The sequence below is a fragment of the Aegilops tauschii genome, chromosome 1, assembly GCF_002575655.3.
Source record: "Aegilops tauschii subsp. strangulata cultivar AL8/78 chromosome 1, Aet v6.0, whole genome shotgun sequence".
NCBI lineage: Eukaryota > Viridiplantae > Streptophyta > Magnoliopsida > Poales > Poaceae > Aegilops > Aegilops tauschii.
The window spans coordinates 401286489-401302573 of record NC_053035.3 but is presented as its reverse complement, the minus strand read 5'-3'; the positions used below and the strand labels follow the sequence as shown (position 1 = coordinate 401302573).

The following is a 16085-nucleotide window of genomic DNA, read 5'->3' as shown; positions in this document are numbered from 1 at the left end:
TATATATAGGAGGAAGGAGTACGTCGGTGGAGCAACAGGGGGCCCACGAGGGTGGAGGGCGCGCCCCCCTTCCTCGTGGTCTCCTATTTTGTTTCTTGACGTAGGGTCCAAGTCTCCTGGATCATATTCGTTCTGAAAATCACGTTCCCGAAGGTTTCATTCCGTTTGGACTCAGTTTGATATTCCTTTTCTGCGAAACTCTGAAATAAGCAAAAAACAACAATTCTGGGCTGGGCCTCCGGTTAATAGGTTAGTCCCAAAAATAATATAAAAGTGAATAATAAAGCCCAATAATGTCGAAAACAGTAGACAATATAGCATGGAGCAATCAAAAATTACAGATACGTTGGAGACGTATCAAGCATCCCCAAGCTTAATTCCTGCTCGTCTCGAGTAGGTAAATGATAAAAACAGAATTTTTGATGCGGAGTGCTACTTGGCATAATTTCAATGTAATTCTTCTTAATTGTGGTATGAATATTCAGATCCGAAAGATTCAAGACAAAAGTTTAATATTGACATAAAAATAATAATACTTAAGCATACTAACAAAGCAATTATGTCTTCTCAAAATAACATGGCCAAAGAAAGTTATCGCTACAAAATCATATAGTCTGGCTATGCTCTATCTTCACCACACAAATTATTTAAATCATGCACAACCCCGATGACAAACCAAGCAATTGTTTCATACTTTTGACGTTCTCAAACTTTTTCAATCTTCACGCAATACATGAGCGTGAGCCATGGACATAGCACTATATGTGGAATAGAATGGTGGTTGTGGAGAAGACAAAAAGGGAGAAGATAGTCTCACATCAACTAGGCGTATCAACGGGCTATGGAGATGCCCATCAATAGATATCAATGTGAGTGAGTAGGGATTGCCATGCAACGGATGCACTAGAGCTATAAGTATATGAAAGCTCAACAAAAGAAACTAAGTGGGTGTGCATCCAACTCGCTTGCTCACGAAGACCTAGGGCATTTTGAGGAAGCCCATCATTGGAATATACAAGCCAAGTTCTATAATGGAAAATTCCCACTAGTATATGAAAGTTACAAAATGAGAGACTCTCTATCATGAAGATCATGGTGCTACTTTGAAGCACAAGTGAGGTAAAAGGATAGTAACATTGTCCCTTCTCTCTTTTTCTCTCATTTTTTTTATTTGGGCCTTTTCTTTTTTTTATGGCCTCTTTTTTTTATTTTTTTTATTTTTCGTCCGGAGTCTCATCCCGACTTGTGGGGGAATCATAGTCTCCATCATCCTTTCCTCACTTGGTACAATGCTCTAAAAATGAAGATCATCACACTTTTATTTCCTTACAACTCAACAATTACAACTCGATACTTAGAACAAAATATGACTCTATATGAATGCCTCCGGCGGTGTACCGGGATATGCAATGAATCAAGAGTGACATGTATGAAAGAATTATGAACGGTGGCTTTGCCACAAATACGATGTCAACTACATGATCATGCAAAGCAATATGACAATGATGGAGCGTGTCATAATAAACGGAACGGTGGAAAGTTGCATGGCAATATATCTCGGAATGGCTATGGAAATGCCATGATAGGTAGGTATGGTGGCTGTTTTGAGGAAGATTTATGGTGGGTGTAAGATACCGGCGAAAAGTGCGCGGTATTAGAGACTCTAGCAATGGTGGAAGGAAGAAGAGTGCGTATAATCCATGGACTCAACATTAGTCATAAAGAACTCATATACTTATTGCAAAAATCTACAAGTTATCAAAGCAAAGTATTACGCGCATGCTCCTAGGGGCATATATTGGTAGGAAAAGACCATCGCTCGTCCCTGACCGCCACTCATAAGGAAGACAATCAATAAATAAATTATGCTCCGGCTTCATCACATAACGGTTCACCATACGTGCATGCTACGGGAGTCACAAACTTTAACACAAGTATTTCTCAAATTCACAACTACACAACTAGCATGACTCTAATATCACCATCTTCATATCTCAAAACAATTATCAAGCATCAAACTTCTCATAGTATTCAACACACTCATAAGAAAGCTTTTACTAATCTTGAATACCAAGCATATTAGGATTATTTAAGCAAATTACCATGCTATATAAGACTCTCAAAATAATCTAAGTGAAGCATGAGAGATCAATAGTTTCTATAAAACAAATCCACCAACGTGCTCTAAAAGATATAAGTGAAGCACTAGAGCAAAACTATATAACTCAAAAGATATAAGCGAAGCACATAGAGAATTCTAACTAATTCTAAATCATGTATGGCTCTCTCAAAAGGTGTGTACAGCAAGGATGATTGTGGTAAACTAAAAATCAAAGACTCAAATCATACAAGACGCTCCAAGCAAAACACATATCATGTGGTGAATAAAAATATAGCTCCAAGTAAAGTTACCGATGGAAGTAGACGAAAGAGGGGATGCCTTCCGGGGCATCCCAAAGCTTTGGCTTTATGATGTCCTTAGATTATCTTGGGGGTGTCATGGGCATCCCCAAGCTTAGGCTTTTGCCACTCCTTGTTCCATAATCCATCAAATCTTTCACCCAAACCTTGAAAACTTCACAACACAAAACTCAACAAAAAATCTCGTGAGCTCCGTTAGCGAAAGAAAACAAAAGACCACTTCAAGGTACTGTAATGAACTCATTCTTTATTTATATTGGTGTTAAACCTACTGTATTCCAACTTCTCTATGGTTTATAAACTATTTTACTAGCCATAGATTCATCAAAATAAGCAAACAACACACGAAAAACAGAATCTGTCAAAAACAGAACAGTCTGTAGTAATCTGTAACTAACGCAAACTTCTGGAACTCCAAAATATCAGCCAAAATAGGACGACCTAGACAATTTGTTTATTGATCAGCAGCAATTGGAATCAGTATTTTATCACGTTCTGGTGATTTTTAACAATTATTTTCATGAACAGAAAGTTTCTGGAAATTACACCAAGATCAAATAACTATCATCCAAGAAGATCCTATAGGTTTAACTTGGCACAAACACTAATTAAAACATAAAAACACATCTAACCAGAGGCTAGAACAAATATTTATTCCTAAACATAAGCAAAAATCAAAAAACTAAAAATAAAATTGGGTTGCCTCCCAACAAGCGCTATCGTTTAACGCCCTAGCTAGGCATAAAAGCAAGGATAGATCTAGGTATTGCCATCTTTGGTAGGCAATCCATAAGTGGCTCTCATGATAGATTCATACGGTAATTTTATTTTCTTCCTAGGGAAGTGTTCCATGCCTTTCTTTAATGGAAATTGGAATCTAATATTCCCTTCCTTCATATCAATAATTGCACCAATCGTTCTAAGGAAAGGTCTACCAAAAATAATAGGACATGAAGGATTGCAATCTATGTCAAGAACGATAAAATCTACGGGCACATAGTTCCTATTTGCAAAAATAAGAACATCATTAATTCTTCCCATAGGTTTCTTAATAGTGGAATCCGCAGGGTGCAAGTTTAGAGAGCAATCATCAAAATCACGGAAATCTAGCAAATCGCACAAAGTTTTGGGAATAGTGGAAACACTAGCACCCAAATCACATAAAGCATAGAACTCATGATCCTTAATCTTAATTTTAATAGTAGGTTCCCACTCATCATAAAGTTTTCTAGGGATAGAAACTTCAAACTCAAGCTTTTCTTCATAAGATTGCATCAAGCCATCAATGATATGTTTGGTAAATGCTTTATTTTGACTATAAGCATGAGGAGAATTTAGCACGGATTGCAACAAGGAAATACAATCTATCAAAGAGCAATTATCATAATTAAATTCCTTGAAATCCAAAATAGTGGGTTTATTAATATCTAACGTTTTGATTTCTTCAATCCCACTTTTATCAATTTTAGCATCAAGATCTAAAAACTCCGAATTTTTGGAACGCCTTCTAGGTAAAGGTGGATCATATTCAGTCCCATCATTATCAAGATTCATATTGCAAAACAAAGATTTAATAGGGGACACATCAATAACTTTTAGATCTTCATCTTTATTTTCATAGAAAGTTGAAGAACGCGCTTTCATAAAGCAATCTTTCTAAGCACGAATCCTAGCGGTTCTTTCTTTGCACTCATCAATGGAAATTCTCATGGCTTTGAGAGACTCATTGATATCATGCTTAGGAGGAATAGATCTAAGTTTTAAAGAATCAACATCAAGAGAAATTCTATCAACGTTCCTAGCCAATTCATCAACTTTAAGCAATTCCTCGTCAAGCAAAGCATTGAAATTCTTTTGTGAATTCATAAACTCTATAACACTAGTCTCAAATTCAGAGGGCATCTTATTAAAATTTCCATAAGAGTTGTTGTAGTAATTACCATAATTATTAGAGGAATTGCTAGGATAAGGCCTAGGATTAAAGTTTCCTCTATACGCGTTGTTACCAAAATTATTCCTACCAACAAAATTCACATCCATAGATTCATTATTATTCTCAATCAAAGTAGACAAAGGCATATCATTAGGATCAGAAGAAACATTCTTAGTAGCAAATAATTTCATAATTTCATCCATCTTTCCACTCAAAACATTAATTCTTCTATCGCATGCACTTTTTTATTAGTAGATCTTTCAGTGTGCCATTGAGAATAATGAACCATAATATTATCTAGGAGTTTAGTAGCTTCTCCTAAAGTGATTTCCATAAAAGTGCCTCCCGCGGCCGAATCCAAAAGATTTCTAGAAGCAAAATTCGATCCGGCATAAAAATTTTGTATAATCATCCACAAATTCAAACCATGAGTAGGGCAATTACGTATCATTAATTTCATACTCTCCCTAGCTTGTGCAACATGTTCATGATCAAGTTGCTTAAAATTCATAATATCGTTTCTAAGAGAGATGATCTTAGCGGGAGGAAAATACATAGAGATAAAAGCATCTTTGCACTTATTCCAAGAATCAATACTATTTTTTGGCAAAGACGAAAACCAAGCTTTAGCACGATCTCTAAGCGGAAAAGGAAATAGCTTGAATTTAACAATATCATTATCAACATCTTTCTTCTTTTGCATATCACACAAATCAACGAAGCTATTTAGATGAGTAGCGGCATCTTCACTAGGAAGGCCGGCGAATTGATCTTTCATGACAAGATTCAACAAAGTAGCATTGATTTCACAAGATTCAGTATTGGTAAGAGGAGCAATCAGAGTGCTAAGGAAATCATTATTGTTGGTATTGGTAAAGTCACATAATGTGGTATTATCTTGAGCCATCGTGACAAACAAGCAATCCAACACACGAGCAAACAAAAAGCAAGCTAAAAAGAGGCGAACGAAAAAGAGAGGGCGAATAAAACGGCAAGGGTGAAGTGGGGGAGAGGAAAACGAGAGGCAACTGGCAAATAATGTAATGCGGTAGATAAGGGATTGTGATGGGTACTTGGTATGTTGACTTTTGCGTAGACCTCCCCGGCAACGGCGCCAGAAATCCTTCTTGCTACCTCTTGAGCACTGCGTTGGTTTTCCCTTGAAGAGGAAAGGGTGATGCAGCAAAGTAGCGTAAGTATTTCCTTCAGTTTTTGAGAACTAAGGTATCAATCCAGTAGGAGGCTACGCGCGAGTCCCTCGCACCTACACAAAACAAATAAATCCTCGCAACCAACGCGATAAGGGGTTGTCAATCCCTACACGGTCACTTACGAGAGTGAGATCTGATAGATATGATAGGATAATATTTTTGGTATTTTTGTGATAAAGATGCAAAGTAAAATAAAAGCAAAGTAAAAAGCAAAAGAAATAACTAAGTATTGGAAGATTAATATGATGAAGATAGACCCGGGGGCCATAGGTTTCACTAGTGGCTTCTCTCAAAGCATAAGTATTTTACGGTGGGTGAACAAATTACTGTTGAGCAATTGACAGAATTGAGCATAGTTATGAGAATATCTAGGTATGATCATGTATATAGGCATCACGTCCGAGACAAGTAGACCGACTCCTGCCTGCATCTACTACTATTACTCCACACATCGACCGCTATCCAGCATGCATCTAGAGTATTAAGTTCATAAGAACATAGTAACGCCTTAAGCAAGATGACATGATGTAGAGGGATAAATTCATGCAATATGATAAAAAAAACCATCTTGTTATCCTCGATGGCAACAATACAATATGTGCCTTGCTGCCCCTACTGTCACTGGGAAAGGACACCGCAAGATTGAACCCAAAGCTAAGCACTTCTCCCATTGCAAGAAAGATCAATCTAATAGGCCAAACCAAACTGATAATTCGAAGAGACTTGCAAAGATAACCAATCATACATAAAAGAATTCAGAAGATTCAAATATTGTTCATAGATAAACTTGATCATAAACCCACAATTCATCGGTCTCAACAAACACACCGCAAAAGAATATTACATCGAATAGATCTCCACGAGAGAGGGGGAGAACATTGTATTGAGATCCAAAAAGAGAAAAGAAGCCATCTAGCTACTAACTATGGACCTGAAGGTCTGAGGTAAACTACTCACACTTCATCGGAGGGCTATGGTGTTGATGTAGAAGCCCTCCGTGATCGATGCCCCCTCTGGCGAAGCTCCGGAACAGGCCCCAAGATGGGATCTCGTGGGTACAGAAGGTTGCGGCGGTGGAATTAGGTTTTTGGCTCCGTATCTGATCGTTTGGGGGTACATAGGTATATATAGGAGGAAGGAGTACGTCGGTGGAGCAACAGGGGGCCCACGAGGGTGGAGGGCACGCCCTAGGGGGGTAGGCGCGCCCCCCTACCTCGTGGCCTCCTCTTTTGTTTCTTGACTTAGGGTCCAAGTCTCCTGGATTATATTCGTTCTGAAAATCACGTTCCTGAAGGTTTCATTCCGTTTGGACTCCATTTGATATTCCTTTTCTGCGAAACTCTGAAATAGGCAAAAACAGCAATTCTGGGCTGGGCCTCCGGTTAATAGGTTAGTCCGAGAAATAATATAAAAGTGAATAATGAAGCCCAATAATGTCCAAAACAGTAGATAATATAGCATGGAGCAATCAAAAATTATAGATACATTGGAGACGTATCAGACATCCTCTACTTTGTTGTTGCAAATTTTACGTGGCTGCTACGGGCAGAGCAAGAACCGTTCTTACCTACGCATAAAAACCACTACGATAGTTCGTCAAGTTAGTGTTGTTTTAACCATCTCAAGGACCGGGCGTAGTCACACTCGGTTCAACTAAAGTTGGAGAAACTGACACCCGCCAGCCACCTGTGTGCAAAGCATGTCCGTAGAACCAGTCTCGCGTAAGCGTACGCGTAATGTCATTCCGGGCCGCTTCATCCAACAATACCGCCGAACCAAAGTATGACATGCTGGTAAGCAGTATGAGTTGTATCGCCCACAACTCACTTGTGTTCTACTCGTGCATATAACATCTACGCATAAACCTGGCTCAGATGCCACTGTTGGGGAACGTAGTAATTTCAAAAAAAATCCAACGCACACGCAAGATCATGGTGATGCATAGCAACGAGAGGGGAGAGTGTCGTCTATGTACCCTCGTAGACCGTAAGCGGAAGCATTATGACAACGCGGTTGATGTAGTCGTACGTCTTCACGATCGACCGATCCTCACTACCGAACGTACGACACCTCCGCGTTCAGCACACGTTCAGCTCGGTGACGTCCCATGAACTCACGATCTAGTAGAGATTCAGGGAAGAGCTTCGCCAGCACGACGGCGTGGTGACGGTGTTGATGAAGTTACCGACGCAGGGCTTCGCCTAATCTCCGCTACGATATGATCGAGGTGGATTATGGTGGAGGGGGCACCGCACACGGCTAAGAGATCAATGATCAATTGTTGTGTTGGGGTGCCCCCCTGCCCCCGTATATAAAGGAGCTAGGGGGAGGCGGCCGGCCACGGAGGAGGGCGCGCCAAGGGGGGAGTCCTACTCCCACCGGGAGTAGGACTCCTTCTTTCCTAGTAGGAGTAGGAGAAGGGGGAAGGGAAGGAGAGAGGAGGAAGGAAAGGGCCCGCCCCTCCTTGTCCAATTCGGACTAGAGGGGGAGGGGGCACGCGGCCTGCCCTGGCCGGCCCTCCTCTTCTCCACGAAGGCCTTATTTTCTGTTATAAGCCCTTTATGTGGTGTCGCCTCGACGCCCGACTGTGGCGTTATTATTCCGCATTTTCCGCTCGAGGAGTCTTTCAGACACTCGTTTGGCACCAGTATTATTATTCCACATTTCCGCTCGAGGAGTCTTTCAGACACTCGTTTGGCACCAGTATTATTATTCCGCATTTTCCGCTCGAGGAGTCTTTCAGACACTCGTTTGGCACCAGTATTATTATTCCGCATTTTCCGCTCGAGGAGTCTTTCAGACACTCGTTTGGCACCGGTATTATTATTCCGCATTTTCCGCTCGAGGAGTCTTTCAGACACTCGTTTGGCACCAGTATTACTATTCTGCAGTTTCCGCTCGAGGCGTCATTCAGACCCTCGCTTGGCACCCAGTATTTATTACCTCTATGTCTGATCGTACTGGTTAACTTATTCATGTACTTCATGTTCGCATTTGTTATATCTTATGTCCGAACTGTCTTGCGAGTACTTTCATAGTACTCACCTGGCTTGTTGATTTGGCCAGATGTTGACGAAGGCGATCTCTTGGATGAAGAGTTTGATAGCGCGTCCGATGCCTAGAGGAGTCCCAGTCAGTCCTGCGCGATCCCGGATTTTGGTCACTTGCTTTGTTTACGCTTCCGCCACCCGCAATAAGTCTTCTCGAGCCTCACTCCGACGCTCGAAGAGCTGTAGTCTTCTGGAGTCATATCACTCGCTTCGCGGTGATATCTCCACCATCGTTATTATCGTGAGTTAGTAGTTTGCCACCCTATCCATCGTATTGTTTTATCGGCGTGCATGTAATAAATTGTTGGGCAGTCTCTGCTCAACCTTGTATTATATTTAGTACTCCTGGTATTTTTCTTCTGTGACCAATATATTGTCTATCAGTGAGAAGGAATTCTTCCTCGCTGGTCCGTAACAGGGATTGGTTTCTCAATAATTATTTTATTGGAAAACCGGTCGTGACAGCCAGAAGGACACGAGCGTCCGTTCTTGTTAGTCGGCCCATATGCACCCAACGCAGCCGACCCATTTAAGCAAATTGAAATTGAAAATATTTTATGTTGCCACCAAAAGTCCACTCCATACATTAACTTAAACTAAACAAGGACATAAATAACTTAGACTAAATAAACACTCGCCGTCGGCATCATCGCTGTTGTCCGCGGTAAGGTCGACGAAGTGCAGAGGCTGCAACGAGAACGACCACGGGACAAGTGGCGCCGACACGTGCGGTGGTGCAGCGGACGGCTCTTGCTGCAGCTCCGATTGCGTCTGCACCATGGGTTGTTGCCGCGGTGACCATGGCTCCGCGCCCACCCAACTTGTCGGGGCCGACACCAACTTCGGCGTGCAGGGCACCATGGTCGCCCATGACAACGATTGCCCCACCAATGCCTCAAATGGCATGGTCGGCTCCTCCTCCTACCCCTCCACCTCCCACTCCCTGGCTCGGGGATGGGGACATCTCCTGCGACCGATAAGGCCACCTGCATTGCCAGGCCCTCCCATTCGGAGAGTTGGGTGAGCTCCGATAACTCCATGGCCTTTTTGAGGTCCTCGTCCTCGTCCTCGACGATCTGGGAGGCCTCGTTGGACACAACAGCTCGTGGGCGGTGGACTAGAAGCTGGGAACAGGAAACGAAAAACCTAGATACTCCTGTATGAACAACTCATATTGCATAATCGCTATTGCCTCTGATACTGCTCTGCTACTAGCAAAAATTTGAAAATCCTCAAACATTCAAATGCCCATGGGTCCCAATGCAAGGTACCAAATAATATGCAAAACGTGGCCCAGAGCCTGCATACCCTCAAACATGGTCAACTAGGTCACATATGCAAAGCGCCCAAAATCAATGTGAGTAACCAAACGCATCCTTAGGTCACTGTTGTAATCTGATTTAATAAAAAAAAGTGACTCAAGGGAACTGAGAACATGAACCGAAAAAACTAGATACTGCTGTATGAACAACCCACATTGTATAACCGCTATTTGCCTCTAATACTGCAATGCTACTAGCCAAAAATTTAAAGATCCTCGCACTGAAGTTGAAGTCCTCTTTAATTTTTTGGGTACTTTTTTCTTTGTAACTTATTTTTCGACAAGTCTTGTGTATTTCGTCTTGTATGTATACCTGGCCATAAGTCGGGCCGAGCCTAAAAAGCCCGCAACAGAAAACCTAGGCCTAGGCCCTGCCTGGCCTTTGGGCGTAGATTTCAGGCCCAAGCCCAGCCCATCAGTGGAAAAGCCAGCCGGGCCTCGGGTTGTGCCTCTTCCTTAAAACACACATATGCAAAGCCCAAGCTCGGCCCGCCCTGGCCTTCGGGCTCAAAACATAGGCCCAGACCCGACCCGTGGGCAATACCGGGCCGGGTCGGGCCGATCGGGCCGGGTTTCGCATGGCCGGGTATACTTGTATGTATCGTGTTGTTCTATTCGATGGGCTCACTATCCAGTTCGCTTTATCAGGGTTGACAGATAATTTAGGCAAGGGCCGCTGCTAGGCGTCAACCGACTGATTTCTCCAGGAAATCAGTCGGGTCGCAGGCCGTTGGATCCATCCCCTTACAGCTGTTGGATCAGTCAACGCTAAGACAGGTCCTTCTCACATCGCAACCGCAGCCAACGACCATGTTGCCATGGGGAAGCAGTGTCGCATACTCGCAGCAGGAGTCGCACCGCCCCCTCGCCGGCAGCGTAGCAATCCTTCACCGCCGGCGTAGGCGACGCTACACTGCAGCGCCACCCTGCGCTCCATCGCAGCACCCGACACCACCGGCCAAGCTCTCCACTGCATCGCAGCTTCGGGCTGCCGGTGAAGCTTCAATGCAGCCGCCTCTGAAGCTCCATCGCAGCCTCCGTTGAAGCTCCATTGCATCACCCCCCGTGCATCGCAGCTCCGTGCCGCCGGTGAAGCTCCAATGCAGCTGCCGCTGAAGCTCCATTGCAGCACCGCCCACTGCATCGCAGCTCCGGCTCGCCGGTGAAGCTTCATTGCAGCCACCGGTGAGGCTCCATGGCAGCCGCAGGTGAAGCTTCATTGCAGCCGGCGGTGAGACTCCATTGCAGACGCCAATGAAGTATCATTGCAGCAAACGCGCGCTGCATCGCAGAACAGAGGAGCCGCCCGACGGGAGCTCCACTGCAGCACAGCCGCGCGACCCCCATTAATTGCAGCGCCAGTGACCCCCTTGCACCCAGCGTCCACGGCGGCTTGCTGCGGGGCGTCGTCTTCCCTAGCTGTAGCACACGGGATGCTTTGATTTCTCCGGTGAGATGGCAGCACGGAGGCGAAGGAAAAAGCATAGGCTGGGATAATTGGTAGTAGATCACAGAGGTAGGGGAGAGCTGGGGTCAACGACCCAGTTGGTGCTTTTTGTGGCTGGGGCGTCCCGCGTGAGGATAAGGACGGAGAGTGGAGAAGCGGTGTGCAGGCCCAGCGGGACAACACGTGTCGCATGTTAGAGGAGGTTTACGTCTCGCTGTAATCAGTCGGTTTAAAAGGAGTGTTTTCCTTTAGGCAAGACTGTATACAGCCCATGAGCTACTTTGTACTCGCAGATGGGCCAGGTGCACAACATTTTGACTCTGAAACAGAGTAGTTTTGATGAGAAAAAAACATGGGTGGATTTAAATTCGAACTCACCTTTCTCCTGTCGTCTTCTCTGCGGGACCATGGGGTAGACGGGACCCTTCCTTCTGCCAGACCGAGTCCATGTGTATTTCCCCACCACCGCGCCACAGATCGCTCACGTCACGGCCAGAAGGACAAGCTGCGCAACACCCCCCCCCCCCCCCCCATATTCACCCCCGGAAGCAAGATGCTCCGACGCCTCGCCGGCGCCGTCGCGGACCTCCACAAGCCCCCCTGCGTCTCCCAGCTCTCCGTCCCCACCCACCTGGCCGACGGCATGGACCTGGCCGCTGTAAGCATCCAGGCCGCCAGCTGCGACGGCCTCCTCCTCCTCGACTTCGCCGGCACCCTCCGCAGCCCCGAGGGCACCCGCGACTACTACGGCCCGGGAGTGGTCGCCTTCGAACCGGGCGTGAGGCGCTTCGTGTGCAACCCTCTCAGCGGGCAGCTGTTCCGCGTCCCGGTCCCTGTCCCAGCATGGATGCCGAGAGGACGACCACGCCCTTCGGCCTGCTCACCCAATCCGACGGCTCCCACGGCGGGCCTGACAGGTTCGTGGTCGCCCAACTCTGCCGCCGGGAATGGGACGGCCAAAGGGTTGTGCGCCGCTTTCGGTCCGAAACAGGGGAGTGGGACGAGCCGCCGCTGTCCGTCCCGGCCACGGCCCCGGTTTGGCGCGCCATGCCAAAGCACGAGGCGGTGGCGTTCGGCGACCGGCTGTGGTGGGTCGACCCTTACATCGGCGTCTTCTCCGTCGACCCATTCAGCGACCAGCCGGAGCATGTCTTCGGCGTGCTGCCGCGCCCGCTGCCCAACTTTGCCATTGAGGAGTGTCCGGCACTGTTCCAGCTCTTGGGTGTCAGCGAGGGGAAGCTGCGCTATGTCAAAATGACCACCAAGGAGCCGATTATGTTCTACTCCTTCTCGCTCGACGACGACAGATCCTCCTGGAAGCTGACACATGAGACGAGATTCAACATAGTCAAGCCTGACAAATCCATACCAATGGAGTGTGAAATGCCGTGGATTTCTGCAATTGATCCATTCAATGCCAACATATTGTACTTGCAATTTGGTGGCTCTATTTATGAATTCAACATGGCTGGTGCATTACTGGGAGGAGTTCTTTTCCAGACAGCATCACGTCTCCGCACGACGGCTTTGTGCCTGTAATGCTCCCAACGTGCCGTGAATCATACAACATGCCGTGTGCAGGTATATACTATATATGCTTCTTTGATTCATTTGGATGTTGAAGCTCTGAAGTTTACTGCACTTTAATTGTTGGGGTGCACAGGTCTTAGTTGAACATATATAGTACTGTAGTATTTTTCATTTCATGTGCATGGAACCTTGTGCACAGCATGGATATTTTTGTTAATTGTCCTGAATTGTATCTGTATTGAAGTTTCTGAAGGTGGTGATTTGGTGGCTGATATCTTAAATGTTGTGTAGACTTAACCATTGCATATAGGCTGATACATTTCAGAACTAAACTGGCCACTATTAGTAGTGATCTATTCTGAAACTAATTGCTGCAGGCGGCATTATGTATTACTAGAGAATCTGGTGTGTTTCGTTGATTGCACTGGACATGGGATTGTATATCATGCAGAGTAAAAATGTTTTTCTTCTCTATTTAATGTCAACATATGCCTGTGCCACTGTCATGCTAAATGCCTAAGCAGTATTTTCTGATCCAATTCATGTTATAATGAAGAAACATATGCATTTGTGTTAAGAAGTTCTTGTAACTATGGATATAGCTGAAGGAACACTTTCGAGCAAAACGACCAATTGCACAAGGAAGAGTTTGGCAGACATACTTGTTCGTGTTGACAAAGACCAGAAGAATTGAAGCGCGCCATCTAACTTATCTTTGGTAATTTATCTTAAATAATTCTTTCTTATTGGGCACCCCTTCTTATTTTCATTCGATCTTTAGTTATTTCTTTTCCTTTCTCGTGTCCATGATTCTGTATATCTCCTACATTTGCAATGTTTTAATTGTAGGAGCAAGTAGTTTGGTCATGTTTCTGAGTGTATTTTTGGATGGTAACCAAAACTAACCGTACCAAATTTTTGGTCATGGCTAAAATTTTGGCTCTTGGTTGGATTATTGCCATATTTTCGTATGCACATGCACTCTAGCAATACCAACTCTAGTTCATTTTTCACTTGTATATACTGTCTTCAGTGCTTTTGTACAGGAGTATTGTCTGAACTACTGTAGTACCAGGCTGGTCTGATTTGACCCATTTTTTTCAAAAAGAGGGGAAAGTCCCTCGGCCTCTGACTTAACCCAAACATAATTAAAATGAGGAAAAGGCTAAAGATGTCCTGCCTTTTCACCTTGATAAGTTTTGCTCTTTCACTAGTCACTAATCCTGATATGTTATTACCAAATCAAGACTGAACTGAATTGTGTTGCTTGCTAGTATGTCCTAGAAGTAACCTTGCTGTGTTTGAGATTTGCAAAACAGACAGACAACGTTGTTTTCTGGTATGAGTATATCGCGTTTCTTTTTGTAGAAAATCATCCGGTAGTATTCTGGTATTTCTGTTTTACCGTTTACTCTCTTGCCTTGCAGATTCCTTACAAATGGACCGACAACTAGGCTGATGGCGGTACTGGAAGACATGAACTCTCATCTTGGGGGAATTCTGGGACAATCTTGGTGTGTTCCGTTTGCTGATGCTCTTTCTGAACAATGTTCTTGGCGCACCCATTGAATAGAATGGATGCATTCCAGCGGCTGTTAGAATTAATGGGCTGGACCCATAACAATTTCTGAAATCTCAAAGCCCATGTGTAAAATGGCAAGTGGTGGTGCTAAGTTTAGTCCCACCCCGAAAGTTGAAGAAGAGTTGGACCTCTTTATATAGTGGGTTCTCTCCACCACTCTAAGTGGTGTGTGAGAAGAGAAAGGGAAAACCACACGTGCGCGCTCGCTCGCTCGCCTCGCCGAGGGATTGTGATCGCGACACAATATCGCCACAGACACACCAAAAAACACCTAGGGTTTTGCCGAGCAGGTCTCCGGAACCGTTCGTCTTTGCGATCCTGCACCAAGAGAGGACGAAATAGGTTTTTGGGAAGCGTTGTGCGCGACTGCTCAAATTCGTCATCACGGGTCGTCTTCCGTCCAAGTCGGGCGGTGCTACTCATCGTCGTATTCATCGCCGTCAGCAGCAGATCGTCATCAACACCGTCGCACCCATAATAGCTAATGATCAGTACGTCCAACATCCTCTGTTCATGTCTGTCTCTACAGCTATTGTTACGTGTTTGCTGCTGTTATGCATGTCTTGTTGTTCTTCTAGTTTGCTAGATTATTGCATGCTAGTATCTCTTCTAGTCATGAATTATTTACTGGAATTAATCATGAACTTGCCTAATATTCCAACAATCCAAAAACCTAATTGTAGGCAATTTCCTGAGTTAACTATGGCTGGATTCGCTGATGCACTGAGGCCGGATAAGTTTACCGGTGTGCACTTTAAGAGGTGGCAGGTGAAGACCACGCTCTGGCTTACTGCTCTGAAAGTTTTCCACGTTAGTGTTGGTGCTCCAGAGGGAATGACTGACGAAGATCAGAGAAAATTCCAGGAAGCCAATACTATGTTTGTGGGATGCATTCTGAGTGTTCTTGCTGATCGTCTGTGTGATGTGTACATGCACATAAATGACGGAAAGATTCTGTGGGATGCACTGAATGCAAAATTCGGTGCAACAAATGCAGGCAGTGAACTGTACATCATGGGGAGTTTTCATGACTATAAGATGGTGAATAACCGTTCTGTGGTTGAACAAGCTCATGAGATACAGTGCATTGTGAAGGAACTTGAACTCCTTAAATGTGTTCTACCCGACAAATTCGTGGCTGGGTGCATGATTGCAAAGTTGCCTCCTTCATGGAGGAATTTCGCCACAACTCTGAAGCATAAGAGACAGGAGATGTCAGTTGAAAATCTGATTGCATCTCTTGATGTTGAAGAAAAAGCTCGGGCTAAAGATACTACTGAAAAAGGAGGTGAGGTTCAGCCTACTACTAACATGGTGCAGAGGTACCCACAGAACAAGAACAAAGGGAAGAACAAACCTGTTTTCAACAAGCCTACCAAGACTACTACCTTCAAGAAGAAGAAGTTCAACAAGGCTGAGCTAGAGTGCTACGCCTGTGGGAAGCCCGGGCACTTTTCCAAGGAATGCCCTGAACGTGCAGACCGCAGAGGGAAAACAAGCTCCAAGACTGTCAACATGGTGACCGCTTGCAATACTGATGGGTATGGTAATTTACCTATTGTGCTTTCAGTATTTCAATCATCTTCGTGG

At 44.7% G+C, this 16085-nt stretch overlaps 1 pseudogene; it reads left to right on the top strand.

Moving 5' to 3' along the window:
• The first annotated feature begins 11676 nt into the window (after positions 1 to 11676).
• Positions 11677 to 13607, top strand: LOC109781024 (uncharacterized; annotated as a pseudogene).
• The last annotated feature ends 2478 nt before the right edge of the window (positions 13608 to 16085 follow it).